Source organism: Ambystoma mexicanum, chromosome 6p (genome assembly GCF_040938575.1).
Source record: "Ambystoma mexicanum isolate Mex_15411 chromosome 6p, UKY_AmexF1_1, whole genome shotgun sequence".
Classification (NCBI taxonomy): domain Eukaryota; kingdom Metazoa; phylum Chordata; class Amphibia; order Caudata; family Ambystomatidae; genus Ambystoma; species Ambystoma mexicanum.
Genome location: NC_090935.1, coordinates 111,528,736 through 111,551,710, shown reverse-complemented (window position 1 = coordinate 111,551,710; position 22,975 = coordinate 111,528,736). Strand labels below are relative to the sequence as shown.

The 22,975-nt window shown below is 45.7% G+C and overlaps 1 protein-coding gene across 6 annotated transcripts in view; it reads right to left on the bottom strand.

The window, feature by feature from the left end:
- Positions 1-22,975, bottom strand: part of ATOSB (atos homolog B) — a 726,183-nt gene that overhangs the window by 174,549 nt on the left and 528,659 nt on the right. The gene's annotated exons all lie outside the window — the stretch shown is intronic.

Here is a 22,975-nt window from a genome sequence, read left to right as displayed (position 1 = left end):
CGCCGTCACTACAGAGGTGCCTCAGTATGTGGGAATTCTGTCATACGAATAGCCAAACTGAACAGGAATGAAGTCCTGATTAGTATAATATACCTAGCAATCTGATATGAAGTAATGGAAACATAATATGGTGTTTAATCAAGGCAAAAAATGTAAAGAATTACCGTGGTAAGAATGTGCAAATGGCACAATTCTCAAAGCTGATATGCAACTGATGTCAAGATTGTGTGGCCGGTCAACAGCTGAAGAATCCGGCAGTAATAGGTCAGTTAGAGTATCAACTAAAGAAAGTGTAAGGAAAACAGAAAAAAAAGGAATCATGAGACTAAGGAACTATTTCCCTGGTCCCTAGATAGATAAATGCACATGCATTCACGCTTACCTGGAGCATGGGGGGGCAATCCTGAGCAGAGTCTGTTCAGCCGAGTGGCTTGTTGTTCACAAACCATGGAGACTACATGTGACCATGGAGATAAATAGAGGACTGAAGTAATAGGTGAAGAAAAAGGACTAAGAAGTAAATGGGCCTCAAGGTCGGCCATCTTGGAACGAGGTTATATTGTAATGAAGGTGTAGATCTCTAGGCATTCAATGACAAGAAGTAACTTAAATCGGGAAGCGTAAAGGTGCGTAACTAAATAAATTAAAAGGAAAAAATTCATACAGTACAGAAACCTATTGTGCGATGTAAATCGGACATTACAAATACTAGTCCGCACATCGTAGAACGGGGAGAGGAAAGTTGAGAAAAATAGTATACCATGTGAAATAGAGTCGAAATTAGCAATGACAAAGGGTCTTGAATCGAACGAAACGCTCGGATCTAAAAAGGGAAAAAAAATAGCACGGAAAAAATGAATATAATGTTCAGATTATCTGGCTAAGGTCATTTAATGATCATGTGTAACCTATCAGTTCAAAATAGGTGGATCACATGGATTCACATTATGCAGGAAGAGGGAAAAAAAACCTTAAATCTCTCTCTCATTGCATGGACAACCTAGTGCAATATAGCAATCTCAATGGGGTAAATGCATTTATTTTACAAAAGATCACAATTAAATGTGATAAGTATAACAGAATGACAAAAAATGAAAATTAAGAATAAGAACAATTTTTACACTGTGTTTACAGGCAATTATTTTTATGGCAACCATCTATTAGTCTCAACAAAGTAGTGCCTTAGATCACAGTCAGACACAGGAATAGCAATGTGACTCTCAATTTTATGTTGAAGATCAATCATTCCTTATTGTCAAATTCAAATCACAGAAAACAGTTCAATGTGAAATCTTCATTTAGACCCCAGGGCTGTAAAGAGCTTAACTTATCAATCCAATAAGCTTCTCTTTGTAGTAAGAGTGACTGATAGTCACCTCCTCTTGTAGGTCGTTTAACAACTTCTAGCACCTGGTATTTTAGTTGGGCAATTGTATGTTTTTGCATGTTGAAGTGGCGAGCTACCGGTGAGTATTGATTATTACATCTTATGTTCGACTTGTGTTCAGACAGTCTTGATTTAACAGGTCTTTTGGTCTGTCCTACATACACTTTGCCACAACAATCTGCTTCACTATTCCAGCTTCCACCCGAGGGCTATGCTCCAAAGTCTACCATATAGTCAAATATTACGCCTGAAAAGAATAATTTCTGACCCAGAAGTTCTAGATAAGGAATGCACCAATCTTGTTAGTAAATTTCAGAACAGAGGCTATCCACCAGAAATTTTGGAAATTGCCAAAGACAGAGCTTCAGAGATCCCCCGTACAGATTTACTGAAACCTAAATCGGAGGCTAAAGACACCCCACTTTTATACATATCAAAATTCTCAAGACAGAGTTTTCAGATCACAAAAAGTATAAAGAAACATTGGAATATTCTTCATAATGATCAAACTCTATTGGAATTGTTCCCCACACCACCAATGATGTGTTTTAAAAGGGGTAAAAATATAAGAGACAAGCTGGTGAAAGCTGAAAGAGTACCAAAGGAGAAACAACTTTTCCTAGCTACCAAAAAACTAGGCACCTTCCCCTGCTTAGGATGTATACACTGTAATAACACAATCAAAGGTAATGTAGTGACTCACCCTAGGAATGGTCAAAAAATCAAATTAAGAGACTATTCTACGTGTCTGACATCAGGTGTCATATATATGTTGAAGTGCCCTTGTGGCAAAGTGTATGTAGGACAGACCAAAAGACCTGTTAAATCAAGACTGTCTGAACACAAGTCGAACATAAGATGTAATAATCAATACTCACCGGTAGCTCGCCACTTCAACATGCAAAAACATACAATTGCCCAACTAAAATACCAGGTGCTAGAAGTTGTTAAACGACCTACAAGAGGAGGTGACTATCAGTCACTCTTACTACAAAGAGAAGCTTATTGGATTGATAAGTTAAGCTCTTTACAGCCCTGGGGTCTAAATGAAGATTTCACATTGAACTGTTTTCTGTGATTTGAATTTGACAATAAGGAATGATTGATCTTCAACATAAAATTGAGAGTCACATTGCTATTCCTGTGTCTGACTGTGATCTAAGGCACTACTTTGTTGAGACTAATAGATGGTTGCCATAAAAATAATTGCCTGTAAACACAGTGTAAAAATTGTTCTTATTCTTAATTTTCATTTTTTGTCATTCTGTTATACTTATCACATTTAATTGTGATCTTTTGTAAAATAAATGCATTTACCCCATTGAGATTGCTATATTGCACTAGGTTGTCCATGCAATGAGAGAGAGATTTAAGGTTTTTTTTCCCTCTTCCTGCATAATGTGAATCCATGTGATCCACCTATTTTGAACTGATAGGTTACACATGATCATTAAATGACCTTAGCCAGATAATCTGAACATTATATTCATTTTTTCCGTGCTATTTTTCTTCCCTTTTTAGATCCGAGCGTTTCGTTCGATTCAAGACCCTTTGTCATTGCTAATTTCGACTCTATTTCACATGGTATACTATTTTTCTCAACTTTCCTCTCCCCGTTCTACGATGTGCGGACTAGTATTTGTAATGTCCGATTTACATCGCACAATAGGTTTCTGTACTGTATGAATTTTTTCCTTTTAATTTATTTAGTTACGCACCTTTACGCTTCCCGATTTAAGTTACTTCTTGTCATTGAATGCCTAGAGATCTACACCTTCATTACAATATAACCTCGTTCCAAGATGGCCGACATTGAGGCCCATTTACTTCTTAGTCCTTTTTCTTCACCTATTACTTCAGTCCTCTATTTATCTCCATGGTCACATGTAGTCTCCATGGTTTGTGAACAACAAGCCACTCGGCTGAACAGACTCTGCTCAGGATTGCCCCCCCATGCTCCAGGTAAGCGTGAATGCATGTGCATTTATCTATCTAGGGACCAGGGAAATAGTTCCTTAGTCTCATGATTCCTTTTTTTTCTGTTTTCCTTACACTTTCTTTAGTTGATACTCTAACTGACCTATTACTGCCGGATTCTTCAGCTGTTGACCGGCCACACAATCTTGACATCAGTTGCATATCAGCTTTGAGAATTGTGCCATTTGCACATTCTTACCACGGTAATTCTTTACATTTTTTGCCTTGATTAAACACCATATTATGTTTCCATTACTTCATATCAGATTGCTAGGTATATTATACTAATCAGGACTTCATTCCTGTTCAGTTTGGCTATTCGTATGACAGAATTCCCACATACTGAGGCACCTCTGTAGTGACGGCGGGATACTTAAGTTCTACATCCTTATGTGGGCCGCTTTATTGATTATTTTCCGCCCTCCATATTTTGGTTAGGTATGTTACTCAATTTTTTATCTCACACCTATGACTGTTACGTTTGAACATTGAGCTTGGCATTGATCAGGCTTTGTTTTCTTTAGATTTCTGGTATCTTTTTGGGAATTAGCCATGTTTTAAGGAACTAACTGATGCACGAAGACTGTCTATCTATTTTCACCGCTCCGTCCGGTTCTCTGTTTCCGGCACTTTCTACTCACAGAGGTAACGATTTTTATATTTTTTCCATATTAGATTGATACAGCCTAAGAACTATCTGTGTGTTGTTTTACCTACATATTTAATTTTCTTTAGCTTATGTTTCACCATCCACGTGATAGATCCCATTAGAGGTAGTACTCTACTAAATTACAGTATGATGGACGTTATACAGTTAATTTTGCAGGAAAAGATGCTTCAGTAGACCTTCAGCCGCTCTCTCGAGCAGGGGCAACCTAGTTAATCTTATAATGTTGCATGAATTACAATGCATATTAGAACATGCTACATTGTTTCAATTCCCTATTTTTTAGGGACAGATTAATGTTCTAAATACAATTAATGCCATTTATTTTTTAACTGTATACATTTAATATGACATGAACAGTCTATGCATTGTGCTTACAAAATTTTCTTTACTGAATTTATGCTTTCCTTTTTAAGAGTCCAAGTGTGGCCTTATGAAGAAGAGGAGAACTTCCTCGAAACGCGTCGCTAATCAATTTGGACTCCATTTTTCTTCAATTTGAGCTTTATCTATTGATAATGTTTCTATGCACTGTAAATAATCTTTGTCTGAACTATAATTCTTGCTGAAAATAATACAGCCTGACTATAAAGATATATATTTTTTTATCTCACACTCCTGTGTCTGACCATATGTGTTAGAAACAAATGTATGTACAATGTATATAACGCAGTTTAAACAACTGTATTGGATTAATCCAAACATTTGAAAGTGTGCAGGGGACGGGAGGGTTCCCAAGTTGAATCCTCTTTCTGTTTACAGAAAAGAGACTTGAACCTTCACGTTCTTGTATCTTTGAAAGGAATTGTGAACCTTGTGTGGAGAGGACCAGGAGTGTGCTCAGAAGTCTCACCTTGTCCTGTGCTAAAACGTGGGGAAGGGAGATCCAGCCATACCAGCCCGACTTGTTTTATGAACACTTTCTTTTCTGTTGAACAGTTGCCCATCCTCTTTTTGTAACTTAGTGGTAAGGATTTGCAATATATATAAATTTTATTTTTAGTATAGGACCCTTTTATTTGACAAAGCGCCGCTAGGACTGCCTTATTATTTGATGGTCGTAGCTTGCTCCCATCTTAGATTTAGGTTTAGATTAGGAGTTTATCTCACCCATTATAAAGTTCAATAAACATCCTTGAATTGTGCTCACTTGTGTCTGTCTTTACTGTTGCCACCATGAGTTCTTTACAGGTGTTGCAATATTCACAAAACTTGATTTGAGAGGGTCTGGTCATTTGATCAGAATTCAAAGAGGTGATTAATGGAAAACAGCCTTTTGTACCCCCATGGGCATCTCGAGTATCACACAATGCCTTTTGGATTAGTAAGTGCACCTGCAGTTTTTCAGCAGTTCATTTTCCATGTTTCTGCAGACCTACCATTTCACTCCATTATCAACTATTTATAAGATCTACTTGTGTACTACTCTTCAAAAGAGAACAATCGTAAACATGTGAAAAGGGAGGTACAATCTTTCCTAATAAAGCTGGAAAAGTGTCAATTCAAAGCACCCTATGCAATGTATTTAGGTTTCATATGATTAGACAAGGGAATATGCATCAATTTCCGAAAGATAGAAGCCGTAATCAACTGGCCCGTTACCAGATCCATTAAGATTATCCAGCGTTTTCTGGTATTGCAAACTTTTACAGGAATTGTATTTCTCATTTCTCCGAGACAACACTTTCAATTACTAGGCTCCTTAAGAAGGGAGCTCATTTTCATTGGGTCGAAATAGCCAACCATGCCTTTCTCCGTTTAAAGAAGGCCTTTTGTACTGCTCCTTTTCCAGTACAGCTGGATTCTAAGAAGCCATTCGTAATTGAAATGGATGCGGCGGACCATGCCATTGGAGCGATTATGAAACAACAACGCGGCAAGATGAAGTTGAACATTCAGTGGCTTACCTGTCCCGTACCTTGTCTAAAAGTGTACAAAACTAGTAGGTTCTGGAGAAGCATGCTTGCACAGAGTGGAGACCCCTGCTTCTAGGAGCCATACTTCTGGTAGAGAATAGACCAGAGCACAGAAATCCATCTGCTCTTCAGCAACAAGTGTGCAGAAACACTGCACAAGCGCCGCGCTGGGCGTCTTTAGTTTTCCAGTACGATTCCTTCCCGACTTGCATACATAGGGGAGAAGATATAACTGCTGATGCTGTGCCGCTGTCACATTTAGTAGATTGAAAGGGACCATTGTAGCATGCAAGGGTTTTAGGTTTTCTGCAGTTTCCTTTCTTGATGAAGTCAGAGCATGTTCCAGAGGTAGGTAGATGGAGTTCCATCTAAAAGTTTGGTCCAGGTGCAATAGCAGATTGTTGTGGAACCATTCCCACCTAAAAGCTGTTGCCACGTATACGTTTTGGTGGCCATCTAAATAGGACATTGAGGATTTTGTTTAATCATGTTCCCTTTGTGTTCAATGCAAACACGACCTCTTTGCAGAGCGGCAAACTAAGCCAAACACCTCACCACAAGGACCCTTGGAAAGCTATAGCTATGTATTTTGTGGTTAATCTTCCCGTCTCATATGGATGTCGTAACGGTGACTGTGGATTCATTCACTAAGATGGCCCAGTTTTCAATGTCACCGGGTCTACCAAACTCCAGTGATGGCTGAAGTATTCTCAAGGATATATTCTGCCTAGTACCATCATTTCTGAGAGAGGTTCACAATATACCTTGTCATTTTGGTCTGTCCTCCAAGTATTTTGGAATGGAATAATGTGAGGAACCAGGAATGAGTCGCAGACACAGAAGACTCATGTTTGTGGTTACAAACTTGTATTCAAATTATAAAGGGGGTTGGGAAATGCCTCACTGTTCCTACTCTAGGAGGTATTTCTATACCTCAAACAAAAACTAAGGGTCTGCCCTGTGAAGCTGTTCAAAGCAAAAATGTCCTGTGTCCGAAATCCTATCCTAGCCCTCTCATTCTTAAAAGTGAGGTTTAAGTTACTTACCTGTAACTATTGTTCTCCAGCAGGGGTCTGGCACATATCCACATGCTCTTGAATATTCCTCATGGTTAGGCTGGAAATCTTTGGTAAAGGAAAAAAAACAGTTTCACATTCACTTTAAAACTGTATGTCTTCTATGGACCAATCACTGTCCTCTGGGTCATACTGCCCCATCCAATGACAGTCCTGTCCCTAAGCCACGTCTCTGGCAGCCATCTTCAGATTTGGTAAGCGCGTAATGTAACAGTATGACCAAGAAGAGCCACAGAGGGGCGGAGGGAGGATTCACATGTGAATCCATGCCAGACCCATGCCGGAGAACAACAGTTACAGGTAAGTAACTTAAACCTTCTGCAGCATGGGGGCAAGGCATGTATTCACATGCTCATGAATAACGAATACACAGCAGTACACATTACACAACCACAGCAGGGGGCAAGGCTCAACAGAAGCAATTAACACTTCCCGCCGGAACAGATTCTCTCAAGAGAACCGGTTGCATAGCAATGCCTGGTCAATCCTCGCTGGAATCCCTGCCGACGCAGTAGAACTTCGTTAAGGTATACGTGGACCTCCACTTTGCAGCCCTGCAGATGTCGAGCAGGGGCACACCAGAAAGGAACGTCGTCGTTGCAGTGATCGCTCTGATGGAGTGGGCTCTCGGACTGCCCGGCAGAGGCCGGTTCGCCAGCCGATGACAGTGCATGATGCAGTCGGAGAGCCACCTTGAGATGGAAGCCTTGGACTAGGCCTTCCCATGGTTCACAGGTCCAAAGTTCACAGAAAATTGATGAGTCTTCCGAAAGCAACATCCAGCGAATGCAAGGCCCTCTTAGCCGTCGACGCAGTGTTCGGGAAGAAAACAGGCAACACAAAAGGCTCGTTGAAGTGGGATTCCAACGGAACCTTCAGCATGAAAGTGGGATGCGTATGCAGTACCACCCTTGATTCTTGGAAAGTCTGATACGGCTGCTTGCAGGATCGGGCCTCGATTACACCAACATGTCTGGCTGAGGCGATGGCCATAAGGAATGCTGTCTTCTACGAGAGAAACTTGAGTGAGGCCTGGTGAATTGGTTCGAAAGGTGCCCCCACGAGTCTTGTCAGGACTACATTTAGTTCCCATGTCAGATCCAGAAGTACCAGCGTCTTTACTGGAGGGGACAGCTTGAGTAGGTCCGGATACCAAATCTGCCTTGGCCACGCCGGGGCGAGGAGTATCATCTTGCACCAACACTGTGAGTATGTTGATCACACATAACAGGACAGGAAACGGGGGGGGGGGGGGCAGAGGCGCACAGAAACAGAACTTCCCACAGGAAGGCGAATGTGCCCCCCATGCTCCTCGTTTGGTGGAATCTTCCGGCAAACGTCTGACATTTTGAGTTCACCACGAGGGCAAAAAGATCGATCAGAGGTCTGCCCCATTTGACGAATAGATGAGCCACCTAATCCTGACAAAGTTCCCACTCGGAGTCGGAGATGGTGTTCTTGACACCTGCTAGGTGGAATGGGACGAGGAACATACCCTGTCTGATGGCCCAATGCCACACAACCTGACCTTCCATGGAGAGCACTGGGGATCAAGTGCCCTCTTGTTTCCTGATGTAGAACATGGTGGTGGTGTCCTAGCGTGTAGACGTCCGGTATGAGCTCCCCAACCTTACTGAGAGGCGTCCGTGATGACCGTCTCCTGGTATGGCAGGGTTTGAAATCCCGTCCCCTGGGCAATGAGGGAGCATACCCCCCCACCATTCTATTACCTGCTCAAACTCCTCATTGAGGGGGATCATGTCCGCAAAATTCCCAGACACCTGTATCCAACGTGCATCCAAGAATTCCTGTAGGGATCGCATCTGCAACCTGCAGTTACTGGACAAATCAGAGAAACATAGGCCGGAGGAAGAGCAATAGGCCTCGCAGCAGGCTCATCAGGCGTAGCCAAAGACCCCATCGACCACTTTGTCGACATCCTTTGGGGCGACCGCTACGGCAGGTAGTTCCGACCCGACGAGGGTGGTCCTTACAGCACAGGGTGTCCCTGCCTCCCAGGTGCGACTCGACCACCGGGGCAGTGGCAAAGGCTGCGGGCACCCCTGGAAAGGGGCTGAGCACTGGCTTAGGTATATGTCCCCCAGGAGGAAAGGGTGGGGCGAAGAGCTCCCAAAGCAGCTCTCCAAGGTTTACATTCAGCCAATGGACATCTCATCCACGGACGAGCCAGGACGTTCATGCGAAGGTCCTGCACATGCCTTCCGACAGCGAAAATCTGTACGGGAAGGTGGTCGATGAATCCCTTCAAGCCATAAAGACAGACACGTAGGCGGCACGTTCCCTTGGCAATCTACAGCAGCATTTTCTTTGAGAATCCCTGAAATAACATGCACCCATTCTTGTTGTGGTGCCGGCAGTACAGACAGGTTTGTCTTCCACGAAAACGTTCCTTAGCCCGTATTAAGTGCAAGGCCTGAAAAGTGTCCTTCCCTCCTTTTTCTCCTCCATCATGGTGTGAGGGCGCAATGTAGGCCCAAGGCAGCTTTCCAGAAACTGACGAATAACTGCCCTTCAAGGGCACGCAACTTCACCGACAACGAACCTCCATTGCGGGCCGATAAAAATAGGAGCACACAGCTCTGATGGAACAAAAATCGAACTTTTCCACAAAAAACATGGAAAAAATACAAAGTAGCTCGGAAATCAACTCAAGGACTCCCAATACTGAAGAGTGAGGTAAAACTCTGAAGATGGCTGCCAGAGGCGGGGCTTAGGGAGAGGACTGTCATAGGATGGAGGCAGTATGACCCAGAGGACAGCGATTGGTTTAGAGGAGAAATACATTTTTAAAGTGAAAGTGAAAAATGTTTCTTTTACCGAGGATTCCCAGCCTGACAGGGAATATTCATGAGTATGTGAATCCATGCCAGACCCCATGCTGGATAACTATAAAGGTGATAAGGGCAATGTCGGTGGTTCCAAAAGTGCACAAATGTTCAAGTGCATTACAAAGGTACAACTCAAACAAAAAGGCCTCCACTTCCAGGGGTGTTCACAGTTCCTGGGAGTGACTCCCTTACCCTGGTTTCTTTCCAGCAAAAACAAATGTTCAAAAAGAACAACCAAGTTCTCTGTAAGCCAAGATGATAAACCTCTCCTCTTCGTGTTGCAATTCACTCCAGGGGAAATGTCCCCCATCCCAGGTAGTTTCCAAATGCAATGCAGTTCAAAATCCTGAGGGCATGAATCTTCCTTTGGATTCTCTTTTCAAAGTTCCAATGCTTCGGTGCGGGTCCCCGACTCACACAACATCTGGTATACTCCCCTGCCAGGTTCCTTAGTACCACACAACTCTTTATAGGTGCGGGTCGCAGATGTGCTCTTCACCTGGTATACTCTACTGCCAGGACTTCATGTTACAAGTTCCACAAGTGCCTGGTTCACTATCCTGCAAGGGCTTTTTACAGGTTTCTCGTTTGGGCACGTGTCTCAGACTCGCAAAGTTTCTTAGTTTTCATCTTTTTCCATACATTCTACATCCAATTGGTCAGTGACCATTCTTGCAACGGTTTCTCCCTTTCATGGCTTCTCGCCCTTCCCAAGAAGCTTTTCAGTCTTTTCCCCAGTGCACGCAATCACTTTGAAGCGCCCTGGACTTCCACCTTTCCCAGCTGGGTTCTTCGGCTGTGTTTGGCTGCATCGCTCTTCCTCGCGTCGTGTGCGGATGCTCCAGCTCACCGGCGGGTTGGGAGAACTCCCCACCTGTTCTCCGCTCTCTGCATGGTCACTGAGGCTTAAGGTCAGCTTTCTGCGGTCAGCATCACTTCAGCCGAGCTCTGGCTCTTCTGTGCCTTTTCCTCAGGCACACTGACAAACCTGCAGCGTCAGGCAGCAGTTCGCCTGCTCCTTCCCCTTCATCGGACTTCTCTTGCCGCTGAGTTCTCTGAGCTCCTTCTGACGTGAGCCGCTTGCTCATGTCAGGTACCTCTCTCTTCTCTGCATCAGCTGTTGGGGATTTAAAAGTACCACCACTCCCTTCAACAACTAGAGCGCATGATTGGCTTTCGGGCTTTGCCCATCTTCATCCCTCTTCCTCGTCCCAGTAGTGCAGAACGGGTTGAGTACATATAGGGAATAGTCAGTCGTGTTTGCGATCTCCTTTTCCACATAATGTCAAAGGCATGAGGAATGGAGAGGACCTCCCAAAAAGGGAAAGGGGAATACTATGCATCATTTGATAATGACTCGCAAACCAACCCCCCTCCCCCAGTCCCCTTTAGGATTGCCTCTCCCCATGTGATCCTCCCTTGCATAGCCACCCCCAGGTTCAGGTAGTGGATGCCGTCCCCTGGCCACATGAGAGGCTACGTCTGGGAAAGGAGTGATGACATCATCCGATTCATCACAATAAGCACTGACATCCGGATATCATCTGAAGTCTTATGGATAGACAAACACTCCATCAAGCCATAGAGCAGTACCTAAGAGGGTTTCGTCTGCAGCTCATGATAACTGTGTGGAACTCCTTTCTACCGCAGTTTATCTACACCAATGCACTCCATTCCGCCACAGGGATGAGTCATTTCTCGTGCTCCTCTAGAGTTTATCATTGAGTATTCCCAACCCCTTGACATCCCCTCAGCAACATGCCTGCCATCGAAAGAGTACTTAAGGAGATCCACAAAGGACATAAAGAGGCAGCCATAAACCTGAAGGCAGCAGAAGCTTGGACCAAACTGTACGCTGAAAGACCTTACAATGAATCATCTGATTGGAAAGCTGGGGACCAGGTCTGTCTGTCAACCAAAAACCTCCCAAAACTATTCATCCTTCCCAAGTTGTCCCCTCATTTCCTGGGACCTCTTTCTAGAATTCGTAGGTCAATCCTGTTGCCTACAAATTTAAACTGTCACTATCCTGGGCACAAATACACAATGTGTTGCATATATCTCTTCTTAAATGTTATCAACCAAGCCAAACATCAAGCAGGGTACTGCCATTTACTCCTCCTGTGCGGAAGGACAACCAGGAAGAGTATGAAGTCTTGCAAATATGCGACTTTATATACCAAGGTAGGCTACAATTACAAGGTAGGCCGTAAAGATTGTGAACTTGCCTCACATATACATGCACCTCGTTTACTTAGTCTCCCATGCAGTCCAATAGTCAAAACCCAGACGCACACATCATGTGAGGGGGCATGCTGTGAGCACTTCAAGCTATTTATTGTGGCAACCATAGAAGATGTCATTGATGAATGTCATGTACCTACTGAAGTGCCAGTCTAGCCTTTTCTCAAGACAGCGGTCCCACTTCTCTGTACATCGCTTTAAACTAGAACCGAATAAGCATTGCTCTGCGTTGCAAACCTCTGACTATCTTAGTCTGGCGCTTGTTCCGAGGCTGTTCTCCCAGTGTTCTTTCCTTCCGTCTTCTTCAGGAAGTAATTTTTTTTACATGTTTTTGAATTCCTTCCAATGTTTGCTGCCCTGTTGCTACCCTGCCTTCCTGACCGCTCCCCTCTTGCTCTTAAATCTTACTTTAACTACTGAAAACTCATAATTAATTTCTCGTACCCTGAAACAGCAATCCTGCTTGTACACATCAAAAGAGGGCCTTTTTCAGTCACATCAACAATCATCAACAATAAGGATTCTAGAATTGTTGTTTGCTGATGTCAGAATTTAAAACCTACAGTACGTTAAAATGACTGGATATCCCTATTGGATTTGGTATCCCTGGGAGCAAAATAGCCAGTAGGAGCTACCACTGGGGAACAAGGAGCTAGTACATAGAGTTCCTCAAATCTAACATCCACATAAAATGCAAAGAACAAGTTACTTACCCTACCTGGTAACGTTCTTTCGATGTGATGTTCCTCTGACGTATTCCATATCTTTGACAGGTAATGACCACAGCTGTGCTGCTTCAGAAATGTTTTCGGTGAAGGTGTCCTGCGTTGATACGTTGTCCCTCGAGCGCCTCCGTCGAGAGTCGACGTCACCGGATGTTATATATAGGACGCACGGCGCCCGTAGCCTCAGTTGTAGTTTTTTCCCAGAACGTGTGGCACCAATCTCCTGCCAGTATGACTGCAGAAAGCCTTGCGGAAACGTAAGCTGCAATCGCACAAGAAATTCTGTAGATGGGCAGGCTGGGAGGGTGCGATGTGGAATACGTCGGAGAAACATCACATCGACAGAAAGTTACCAGCTAGGGTAAGTAACTTGTTCTTCGAGGGGATTGTGTCCTCCGACCTATTCCACATCTTTGACAGACTCCCAAAGCAGTACCAACGTACCAATTTACAAATTTAGATTGCCCAATCAAATTGCTGAATACAGGACTGCCTTACCAAAGGCCAAATCCTGCCCATGGATGGAGTCCAAGGAATAGTGTCTCACAAAAGTATGGACAGAGGACCATGTGGCTGCTTCGCAAATATTGCGAATCGGTACTCCCCTCTGTAGAGCAGTGGAGGCCGCCATAACCCTAGTAGAGTGAGCCCGTACGCCTACTGGAGGGTCGTTTCCCGCCAACCGGTAACACTCAGAGATCGTCAAAATGATCCATCTGGACAAGGTCTGTTTGGAAACAGCCTGACCTAAATGCCTTTCAACATAACCAACAAAGAGCTGATCGTCCACTCTGACCCGGGACATCCGTGAGAGATAGAAACTCAAAGTTCTCCTAGGATCCAACCTATGGAGCTTCTCCTCTTCCTTACCAGGATGTGGAGGAGGATAAAACGCTGGAAGAATGACCTTCTGGCTCAAATGTAATTCCGACACAACCTTCGGAAGAAAAGAAGGCCACACCCTAAGCACAATCCTGTCCTTAGGGAACACAGTGAAGGGTGGTTTGGCGGAAAGTGCCTGCAACTCACTCACTCTGCGTGCGGAAGTAACCGCAACTAAAAATACAGTTTTAAAGGATAACAGTCGCAACAGACAAGAATGTAAGGGCTCAAACAGAGCTCCCATCAGGAACTTTAAAATCAAATTCAAATCCTATGGCAGCACCTGGAAAGGCGACGGTGGAAACACATTCGTTAGCCCTTTTAGAAACTGTGAAATCAAAGGAATCTTAAAATAAGAACATTCCTCAGACGAGCGCTTAAATATAGACAGCGCCGCCAGGTAACCCTTAATGGTACCTACTTACAGGCCCTTGTGGGCTAAGGAAAGCAAAAAGGACAAAACCAAAGGAATGGAACATTGGAAAGGATCCACATTCTGTACTCCGCACCAGTAGCAGAACTTTCTCCAACGCCAACGGTACAGGGATTACGTTGCGGGCCGCCTAGACGAAGGCAACACTCCATCACATCTTCGGGGAGGTCCCAATCCTTATACCTCAACCTTTCAGATACCAAGCATGAAGGCTGAGAGACTTGACCTTTGGATGAAGAACCCGACCCCCCCTCCCGTGAGAGTAGATCGTCTCGGTAGGGAAGACGGCGTGGAGGGGAGATGGACATGTCTACAAGGTCAGGGTACCACACTCTCCTGGCCCATGCCGGAGCAATGAGGATCATCCAGGAACCGAACCCCCGTAACCTCCGGAACACTGGAGGAAACGCGTACAGCAGTGGGAAGGACCACTCCACTACGAACGCGTCCCCCAAGACTCCTCTTGAAGGAGAAATTCCTGCAAGCAGAATATTTCGCACTTCGGGTTGACACTGGTGGCGAAGAGATCCACTTGTGGGGTTCCCCAAAGGGCAAAGATTTCCAACAGAACTTCCTGAGCCAGCTCCCACTCGTGAGAGTGCGTCCGCCGCCACATTTTCATCTCCGGCCAGATGAACTGCCGAGATCAAAATTTCCTGCTTGATGGCCCAGAACCAGAGCTGCATCGCCTGCCTGCACAACAGGAGTGACCTTGCCCCCCCCTTTTTGTTGAGGTAGTGTATGGCCACTGTATTGTCCGTCATAATCAGGACATTCTTCCCCCGACACAGACAGCAGAAAAGCCTTCAGGGCTAGCCTGACAGCCCGCAGCTCTAACAGATTGATGTGGAGTCTGGACTCAGACGGAGACCAACGACCGCTGGCGGTCAGCTCATTGGCATGAGCTCCCCACCCTGTGAGGGATGTGTCCGCCACGATCGTCAACTCCGGCCACGGTTGCAAAAATGGAACACCCTTCATCAGAGTGCCTTCGACGGCCCACCACAGAAGATCCTGGGCGACCGAGGGTGGAATATGAACGGAATCCGACATCCTGCCGGAGAACTGAGACCACTGCATCTTGAGAGCCCAGTGCAGAGATCTCATCCGCAGCCTGGCCTCTGGCACCAGGAAAATGCAGGATGCCATGAGGCCGAGCAACCTCAAAACTCGAACGCAAGGAGACTCTGGGCACGTTGAAATGTGTTCAACATCTGCAGAATGTGAAGAGCCCTCACCTGGGGAGGCGAACACAACCCCAGGGAAGAGTTGATTATTGCTCCCATGTATTAAAGTCGCTGGCTAGGTGTCAAATGGGACTTCTTTAAATTGAGGGAGAAGCCTAGCCTGTGAAGGGAGTGGCAGGTGACGGACAGGTGATCCAGGGCCTGCTCGGGAGAACATGCCCTGATCAACCAATTGTCCAGGTAGGGGTAGACGTGAATCCCCACTTTCCTGAGATACGCTGCCACCACCACCATCAGCTTGGTGAAGACCCTCGGGGCGGAGGTCAATCCGAACGGCAGGACCCGAAACTGAAAATACAAGTCGCCAACAGCGAACCTCAGGTACTTCCTGTGCTTTGGATGAATCGGTACATGAAAGTAAGGATCCTCGAGGTCGAGAGACACCGACCAATACTGAAGTTGAAGGGCCTGGAGGACTTGAGAAAGAGTTACCATCTTGAACTTGTCCTTCCTGAGGAGCTTGTTCAGCCAACGCAAGTCCATGATGCGTCTCAATCCCGCATATTTTTTCGGGATCAAAAAATAAGGGGAATACCATCCCTTGTTCCTCTCCGCTACAGGCACCAGTTCTATGGCACCTTTCTCCAGCAGGGATAGGATTTCCTGCGCAAGGAGCGGATCCGGACTCTTCAAAGAGCTTCCCCGGTAGATTGTCGTGAGGCCTCTGCCGAAAGGGGAAGACAATAGCCGTGGGTTATGATCTCCAGAGCCCACACATCTGAAGTAATGGCACGCCATTCTCCAAGATGCTGCATAAGTTTCCCCCCAACCGGCGAACCATGGGACATGGCCTCATGACTGAGCGGGCGCGGCTGCGGCAGTGCCTGAGGGCAAAGAGGCAACTGCCCGAGCAGCTTTGGCACCTCGAATACCTTGCTTTCCACCTCTGGTACTCCTCCGGTGGCCCCCTTTGACTGGCAGCTCCTCTCGATCTACCAAACGAAGAGTAGTACCGAAAGGAAACTCCCCTCCATTTGCTGTCCCCTAGGACGAAAAGGCAGAGGTTGACGTACTGTAGCACCCAAAGACTTTGCTGCAGCTTAGGAGGTCTGCAACCTCTCAAGGCTCTCATCAGCCTTGTTGCCGAACAGATGGACACCATCAAAGGGGATGATGAGAAGCTGGGATTGCACATGAAGAGCAAACCCCGACTTCCGCAACCACGCAAATCTGAGTATCACGGTGCTCGCAGCTATGGACCGACTGACAGTCTGCCGTGTCCAAACCCGACTGAACAGCTTCACACATGGCATCCTTGCCGACCTGCACGATGAATAGAAAACCATCCTATTCCTCCCCTTCGAGAATACACTCAGCCGCCAAAGGCACAATTCCACAGAGTGTGAGTGAATCTTGCCAAGGCACAGAGTTGGCTGCCTTCAAAGCCATACCCCCAGATAAAAATACCTTCTTCGCCCAACCATCAAAGCGCTTATCGTCCCTATCAGGAGGGATGGTAGGGTACGCAGCCTGCTTTGTATGGGCCGTAGCCACCTGCACCACCAAACTCTCCGGAGTAGGGTGCGTCGACAAGTAGCAGGGGTCACCACTGGCTGGACGGTATTTTTTCGGAAACAATGTGTTCACTGCCGGGAGACTCTCTGGAGCAGTCCAAGCCGCCGCCGCCACCCTTCTTTGCAAAGCCATATGAAATGGCAACACTGGGCCAGCGGGTGGACCTTGGTCCAGGATATCTGTCAGATCATCCTGAAGAAAATCAACAGGTGGAGCAGACCACCGTAAGTACTCAGACCACCCTAAGTACTCAGTCACCCTCGACATGAGGCGCCTATAGGAGGATTCGGCATGCGTACCAGGCTCAGGCCTGCCAAAATCCACCTCCGGAGAGGTATCAAGACCACTGACGTCATGCAAGGACTGACAGAGTTCTTCCAACTGACTGTGACCAGACAACAGGTCATCAGGTACATCAGGTGGCACAACCATCTCCTCATCAGACTTTTCTTCCACCTCTGAAATATAATCCAAAGGTTGGAATAAATACAATCTGGTTGGAGGAACAGAGAAGGGCTCAAAACAGGCCTCAAGGTCTTACTAAGGGCCTTCCTCAGAGTTTCCACAGCCCTCTGGGGCACCTCTGGCAAATCCTCCACAAAAGGCGTCAAGGGCACTGATGGAATCGGCGTTGATGTTGTCCGAGGCGCTGATGACTTAGACAACTGCTTCGAGGCCAGAGCCTCGAGAGAGTCCCTCGACGGACATGGCACCGATGGCGTTGATGCCTTCTTAGAAGGCTTGAAAGGTGCCGACGGTCTTGATGGCGTCGTAGACCGGGACATGGATCTGGCATGGCTATGGCGATCAACCTTGTCCGATCGGGACCTCGACGGCTCCCAATGATCGCCCCGACTGCCCGAGCCGGAAGGTGTGCGAGTGGTGGCCCTTGCCCATTCCTTGCTGGCTTCTCTCAAAGGCGCAGACGGAACAGTGCCCTGCGATTCGAAAATCGCCATCATCTGCAGGCGGAATGCCTCCCATTCGGCCGGCGACGAATACTTGGTAGGACAAGCCAACCGCCTTCTGGCGGAGTCCTCCGTTGAGGACGGGGAAGGCAACCGATGTCGGTGCTGCCACGAATGCCTAGAAGAGGCAGAGGAATGGCGGGAACCACTCCGAGACCACCTGGACTTACGCCGAAACAGAGAGTCGCCCCTCGAGTCGTCGGTCGAAAGCCCAGTGGATTTCGACTTATGGGGCTTAAACACCCTACCTACCGTTAATTTTTTCTTCCGTTCCCGCAAGGCCTTCGATGTCAGGGACTGGCAGTCATCGCAATCATCGGTAGCATGGCTTTCGCCGAGGCACCAGAGGCAGACGTCATGCGGGTCCATGATAGACATCTTGGAAACGCAGTCCTGACATTTTTTAAAGCCCAACTTTGGGGTAGAACAAGACGAAGACATCGTACTTGAAGTAGAAGAACCGAGCTTGCCGGAATTGAGGCTACGGGCACCGTGCGTCCTATACATAACATCCGGTGACGTCGACCCTCGACGGAGGCTCTCGAGGGACAAAGAATCGACGTTGTCGACGCAGGATGCCTTTGCCGAAATAATTTCCTAAGCAGCGCAGCTGTGGTCATTAGATGTGGAATACGTTGGAGGACACAATCGACTCAAAACTATCATTTTGTTCATTGTTTATGAACCCATGCTTTAAAGGTTCTATAGATGTGTCCTAATTATAATCGTAGACTGTCCCAAATGCAAAGTTAAAGTCATAAGGGTGTTTTTCTTTGTTGCATAAGTTGCCTGGAGAGTCAAACATAGCTCCTGTAGCTGTTGGCGTCAAGCAAACAAGGCTCTTCTGGGCTACAAGCAGGAGGTACATAGCTCCCCTTAATTTCAAACCCTGGTATCCACTGAATCAAAAGGCTGATTACCCAGAATAGTCTAAACAAGGTTACACACCCAACTTGACAGGAGCTTTTAAATGGAGGGGAACATGTGAAAAGGCCCATACAAACTCCACATTACAGCAGAATTCTGAAATTAAAAACTTTTATCATCAGAATTTCTATTTTCACCCAAAGGAAACAAACAAGACTTGTAAGATTCCATCTGAAACTAGGAACCTTCCAAGAACAAAACAAAGAACAGAATATAATCTAGAGAATATGAGGGGGAGTTGAATGCTTTACCAAGAACCCAATAAAAGAAGCTGAGCCTCTGGTAGAATGCTTCCTAGCCATATCTGGGATCTTCACATTTTCTGGCGATAGTTGAAGGGGTCTCAGGAGCCAACAGATCAGCGTCAGTATTTGATGGAGATTCAGACCTGTGTTGATGAGGCATGTAATCTTCCAAACAGATAAGAAGAGAGAAAATCCAAGAAATCTGATACCAGGGGGGCCAAAGTGGTGCAACCTGAATCATACGGACTTGCAAAAAGAAGACGAATCAGCTCTGACCCCTGACTTTGTTCTCAGGGGGGGAAACTAACATCCCAGATTGATTTGTGTGGAGGATATGCTAGTTTGACGAGCATGTTCTGTCGCTAGTTCAGTAGACCCACCCCGGCTAGACTAATGATGCTGGTCTAATATGGAGGATGAAGTGCACCCCCCCCAACTCACCTCCGCCCACCCGCCCTCAGCTTAGCTGGAAATAAGTGTATAGCACACTTTTCACATGACTGGGTAGCGATTGGCCACTGGCTCAGAGCACAGAAGACGTCTATTCTCGTCCAATTGCAATTTCGAGTTTTGATCTGCGAAAATAGATAGATTGATTGGGTTCATTAGTTCATCTCGTGGGAGCTCAAAGCATGTGTCTCTTCCCAACCCATACACTGAAGCACAACACCCCTTATTACTTCATTATATACTCACAGGATCTGCAACATGATCACAATAGCACACCATTTTAAAAGGGATAGAGAAGAACAGATCCAAATGGCATAACTGGACCAGAGGCATAATACTACAACACAACACAGTGCCACCATTTACCCAAGTCAAAAATGACTAACGTTGTAACACACTCAGTTCTCTTTTTAATAGTTCACAGTGTTCCAACAAATCCAATCAAACCTCTTACAGGGTACACATCATATTTCTGCCAAACAACATTTATGAGCATGGGCTTCCAAATATCGTCTTCAAATCCCAAAGCCGCTCTGTTCATCCCCACATGAGGCATATCACAATTCTCTTTCCATGCTTCAACACCAACAAAGTTCAAAGAAAACTTGCCAGTGCAAAGTTCCAAGCTTGAACTAAACCAAAAGAATATATTATATTAACTTCATTGAACAATGAAATGCAATAATAATACATTTAATGCATCAATCATCAATCAGAAAAAAAGAAAGTGGTGACCAGCAATTAGCACAGATTTCAGGCAAGTTATTCCTCAGCAAAGTAGGTACAATCTTCTAAATGAAGTATGGCACCCCCCGTCATTGGTCTGTCTTGGCAGCTCTGTTTAACAGCAGCTCCTCAGCCTGTCCGCTCTGGCCAGCCACCCAGATGGGCTTCAGATGGGAGTTCAAATAAGGCCCAAATGGAAACCCCCTAATTATTAACTTCCATGTCACTTGATGGGCAGGTCCTCAGCTGCTAACGCACACCTATGCTACCTGGATTTAAACCCTACCTCACATGTTATGATGTATGTAAACATCTTACAAAGACACCTCCCTGTCAGCATGGAGCTGCAATAACAATTCTTAGTGTCTGGTGTCACATCAGTTGTTCGCAAGCTGCTCAAACTCAGCTCCTTGGTATCAATCATCTGCAAGGTGCCCAAATTGTCTGGCACGTTATTATCTGTCCTTAGTACGATGCTTCAGGGACAAGTAAGCAATTGTCCCATCGCTATATCAATTTTAGGTCGGTGCTCATAGTGTCTATCCAAGTCATCATGTTATCACTGCAAAGCAAGAACAGCATCGTGCTCCATTCATGGGAGCAAAATACTTACGACTCTTGGATTCTATGGTGATTAGGCAGTCATTCAGCGACTCTCTAGACCGCTCAGCCATATGCATAACCAGTTTCCCAAACCTTGCTAGCAGCGGTGCAGAAGGTCCTAAAAATGGGGGTCAGTAAGTAGTTTCCCCGTGCAGAACCCGACCAGGGCTTCTGCTCACACTTCTTTTCACGACCAAGAAGAGTGGAGGCCTATGCACGATCTTGGCGCAATGCCTCTTCAAAAGGTGGTCCCTTTGGCTTGCATCTTATCAGCCATACAGAAAGAGTTTTTGGTTTGTGCTTTTCGGCCTCAATCGTGCAGACATGCACATTCTTATCTGGGGTCCCCATTGAAAATATTTTAGATTTAAAAAGGCATTCATTACCAACACAAGGTCCAGGTTTCAGACTGAGCTCTTTGCCCAGGTTCGTCTTGAAGTTATGATGGCAGTGGCAGACCTCCTGCACCAACAGAGGTTGTCTCTATATCCTCCAGCTTTGTTGAAGTCTCTGACCAGAAGAACATTCACTGTATTCAAAATAAGCATCAAATTCAACAGGGCCATATCCATCCCAGAACTTCCCTTCCATTGGAGTAGTCTTGTACATAGTATCTGGAATGACCTTCCCACCAAGGGATGGTATGCTCACCATTCAGGGCATTTCTAGGTTCTCCCATTCACTGTGTAGTATGTTTGTTTCAGGGGACTTTGGGATCATGACCTTGTTTGTTCACGTGGTCTCCTTTGGCAACCTGAACATGCTCAAAGTGCAATTTCAACTAGTGGAACATTGGGGCAAATAGAGAGACTCCCAGTTGTAGATCCCAGTTTACACTAAGGGGCCAGTGGATTTTAATTGGTAGGCAGAAGTCACTTGCAGATTCATTGGTAGAAGTCCGCTTTCCCTCCTGCTTCAGAGGACATCATAGGGAGCAACCATAGGGTCCGGCTGAGAAATTGTGCTTGTCGGAGGACAGGGATTCCCACATCAACATCTGAGGTTCAGAGCCAATAGGACTACAATGGCAGAAGGTGCACTATAAAACGACCACTTAATATTGCATTAGATCACACCTTGGACCAATGAGTTGGAGTCCTAGCTTCCCATAGCCTGGTATTTTCAGACCCTATGGCCAACTTGAAGCATGCTCTGGTGGACCTAGGCAGTGAAAGAGGCAGAGGAGCTACTAATCCCAAGCACACTGTTTAGGTCACCAAAGAAACACAGGCAAATGCAGCCCTTTATTCCTTCAAGGCCAAAAATAGGTCTCTGTCGAGAACATTGTGAAATCTTTGCAACTATTGCATCTCGCACAACAGAGCCTGGGTGTATTTTTGACCCTCTGAGGCAGGGAACCCCTGCGTGCCCTGTGTGCTAAGGCACACAGAAATGAAAAGCAGGAAGTCCATGTAACTGTTCAAGGAATATAGCAGGCAGGATATCCCTGGTCGCAAAAAAGGGCATGAAGTACCCAGACAAAAAAAAAAGATCCAAAAGAGATACTTAACACTTCTTATCAGATTCTTCCTGCTTCTCAGTGCTGTAAAACATTTACACTATTAACCAATAATGGTACTCAATTCATCGACGTCAGAAGAAAGAAGGGCTGAGTCAGCCCTGCCAGGACTTGAGGAAGTGCCCTGCAGGCGGAACACAGATCTCCAAGATCTCCAATGGCCGAGCTATCATACAGCCATAATATCTAAAATAGCAGTGGTGGCTTGTACAGATCTGAGCCACACTCCATCCACTTCTACTGCATCTCCACTAGCAATTATTCCCTTTAATAAGGGCAAATTAAGGGATGACATTTTTCTATTTTGGACCACTACGGAATCCCCAGTCTTCAATTCTTAACTATTTTAAAGATAGGCAAAAGTATTCTTGGATACATCAGCCTAATGTTTCTGGACATCACGTTCAATGTTTCTGAACATCCTTGCATAGAGGACTGCACATGGAAGTATTAACCTTATAAAGAACTAAATCTAAAGTGATTAGATAAAAAAACCTAAAACGCACCATAGATGAAGAGATGGTAGGAGTCCCTAATTATAGGTTAAATTAAACGGATGAGGGCCCCCTGCAAAGAAAGAGGGTGCATGGAAGGAGGTACTTACCAAGGAGAGGCGAAG